Consider the following 3,421-nt stretch of genomic DNA (forward strand, 5'->3'; position numbering starts at 1 on the left):
ATGATTAATGAAAAGAAGCAAAGGTGTTTTCCCCAGTTGGGTTCCCCTGTAAATCATTGTGCTCTTGTGGTGTTTTAATGGTTGCATGTCATTACATGTGTTTCTAAATTATGATTTCCATTCCATGAAATAGTAGAGGAAATTTTTAATCTCTTGTTTTCAGTTTGAATAGATCAGTATTAGAAAATTTCTATTAATTTCTATAAGTTCCTCGCAAGGTTTGGACCAAACTAGATAGATTGTTTGGCAAGAAAGATGAGTTGAGAGGATGTCAGCAGGAGATTAATATGATTTATATATATCCCAACCATTTTGATTCCTTATAGGAATTCTTCTAAGGATTTAAGAATCTTAAGACATAGGTAAAATCTTGTGGGATAAATATGAAGAAGGATCAATGTATCCTTTCTATACTTTTTAATCTAGGTCCTTAATTTGTTGTTTCTGTCTCTTCTTTCCATAATTCTAAACTCTTCATGGGTTAAAAATGGATTATTCCATGTTTAGATTATTTTATTAAGTCCTTGATAAATGAGAAGTCTAATATTATGTACATTGGGGCTCTTAAGCATTCCAAACCATATGCGTTTACATTGAAGGAAGATAACAAGAAAGAGAAGTATAAAACAAGGGATCTTGATCACATACATGGAGGAAGATTCTAATCCAGTAAGGAGAGTATGATCCCCAAGGGAGGAAAATATATGGAGAGAACAAAGTGAAACTACTTAAATGAAATGATTTCATTTGCAAAGTTCCTGTATGGTGAAGAAAAATTATCTTATGGCCAAATTATTTCAACAGCATAATCTAGAGGACCACATCCTGGACAATGTCAAGAACAAGACTAGAGACAAACCACCAAAGTATCAAGTTATGGGTCATTTTTTTAATGTTATTACTTCATCATCTAATAGAAATATTTTGGACTCAAGTTTCTCTAATCATTGGACACATCAAATTATTATGATTTGGTAACTTGCACTAGTCCTACTACAACAACTTCTTTGACACCTCTTTCTGAAAGATATCTTCAAGATGATTTTTCATACTCTTCATACTAGAATGTTTATCATATTTTAGTATTTTATTTATAATTCCTCAATAAACAAATTGCATTTCTATATCATAAGCTACAAAGGGCACATCATACTTTACAAATAACCGATGAGCTAGTGGGAGAAACTGCCAAGTCATAGAGAACTTGTTCTTAGTTTTTTAGTACTCCACAAAATCTCACTATTATTGTTAGCAAATACAGGTTCAACCAACAGAAAAAGGATTCTCATATCATGGTATAGGGTGATTACAAGGGAATATTTATTTTGGGGTTGATCAACAACACCGTCCCTTATCACAATAATTACATATTTGACATTGTGTGCATTCTATTTTTAGCCATGATATTCTTCCCACTGGGTTTTCCCTCTTTACCTCACCTTTTTCATATTGTGTCTTGCATAAGTTGTTTCATGAGTACCTAACATGGCTACAAATTAATGGGACTCATTGAATGTTTTATATAGATTTTGTACATGAGTACCAAACATGGCTAAAAATTATTGGGACTCATTCACTAACATACTACGTTATTATGCTTCGAGTGGGTGTTGAGGTACTTTACACTGAGGAGTTCATCAAGACCTTAATCATATTCCATACATCGCTATGGGCACATATGACAACTTTTCATTCATTACTAGACCTTTCTTTCAATTTATTATCTTCAGCTATTATAGTCATTCTCTATTTTTATTAAGTCTATTGTTAGTAATGGGTGACACTTAGGATGACATATGGCAGTGAATGGATACTGACATGGTGATTTCCTCTACATTATTTCATAGCTATGAACATTATACAAATTACCTTTCTTATTTTAGGAGACTACTTTATCCACAACATAATCCACTCACCTACCAACCTTATCCTTTAACTTTCAATTTTATTTTTGGAGGTTTCTAGCTACATCTAAGTTAGAAGTTGCATGAGAGAGTTTACACTTCAATTCCAAGGAATAATTTTCTCTTGTAACTTTCAGCTAATCCTATCATTAGATATTTTTAGATATTTTTATAACTTAGGGCCTACCACTTCAATTTTAACTTGCTAAATATTCTAGGATTGCTAACAAGTTAACTGAGTGTTGTTAGAAATGTAGAAAGAAAGACTAAATTTGACTTGTGCCTTAGTCAAATTTAGTAATTCGATTTTCCACATCAACAGGATGACCTGGATTGCGGTTAACTTGTGTGACATCATTTTTTTCTACAAATTCACTCAGTAAATTAGAGATATAGGTTATAAGTAGAGTTGTGCATTAAGTGATTGCTAAAATTTAGCAATCAAGTTCAGTTGAGTAGTAGAACTATTATGAACTTAGTGATCTCTAATTTAAACTAAACAATCACCTAAAAATAACCCAGACATGCATGGAATCTGAATTACCTAGATGGAGTGGAGGAAAGGAACATTGTAATTATTAATTGTATAATAGTTGAGTGTACAGGCTTGGTAGTTAAGAAAGTGAATAATTCCTTGGGAATTGGCAAGAAAATGGGACAAAGTTCCTATATTTTAGAAGCTAATTTCCTCCAGGATTTCCTAAGGAAATAGGAGCAAGTTGCAGCCTTGAATTTCCTAAGTGTTGGCCAGAGCAGGGTAGTCAATAAGAGAATAGGTTTACAGTGCAGGTTATGCTTCAGGATCAAAGAAAGATATTGTAACAGTTTCTCATTCTCATCTGATTAATGAAAAGTAGCGGAGGGATTTTTCTCAGTTGGGCTCCCCTATAAATCATTATGTTCTTGTGGAATTTTAATGGTTGCATGTCATTGCATGTGTTTCTAAATTGTGATTTCCATTTTGCAAAATTGTACATGAAATTTGAAATCTCTTGTTTTCAGTTCGAATACATCAGTAGTAGAAAATTTCTATTAATTTCTACATGATATCAAAGTATAAATCAAACTAGAAACTAGTCAATAGATATTCTCCTTTATAGAGTTAAATTTGCAAATTCATTGAAGCAATTTTTCTTTCGTGCGAGAAAATGTCTTTCAATGGATTAATATTGAAGTATGCCCTTGAGGGAACCTTGAATTTCATAGCCTAGAATGATAGGATGGAAGTAGTGCTCCATGTTAATGGTGTGTTGGAGTACACCCAAACTGACATTCCAAAGCCAACAATATCATATGCACAACAATTATCCCAGTGGGAAAAGGATCCCACAAAAGCTAGGAGGACCATCCTGGAGGGTGTGAGAGACCACATAGTCTCGAAATTATATGGAAACGAGACTCACTTTGCTATCTGGAAGACACTCACCAAGATATTCAAAAATGGTAGTGATTCCAAGAAATTGGCATTGAGGGACAAGCTCATAAACATTTGCATGCATAAAGGAGAAACCATTCGA

Source organism: Pinus tabuliformis, chromosome 2_1 (assembly GCF_031772625.1).
Source record: "Pinus tabuliformis cultivar Carrire ecotype Pingquan chromosome 2_1, CPIR1, whole genome shotgun sequence".
Lineage (NCBI taxonomy): Eukaryota > Viridiplantae > Streptophyta > Pinopsida > Pinales > Pinaceae > Pinus > Pinus tabuliformis.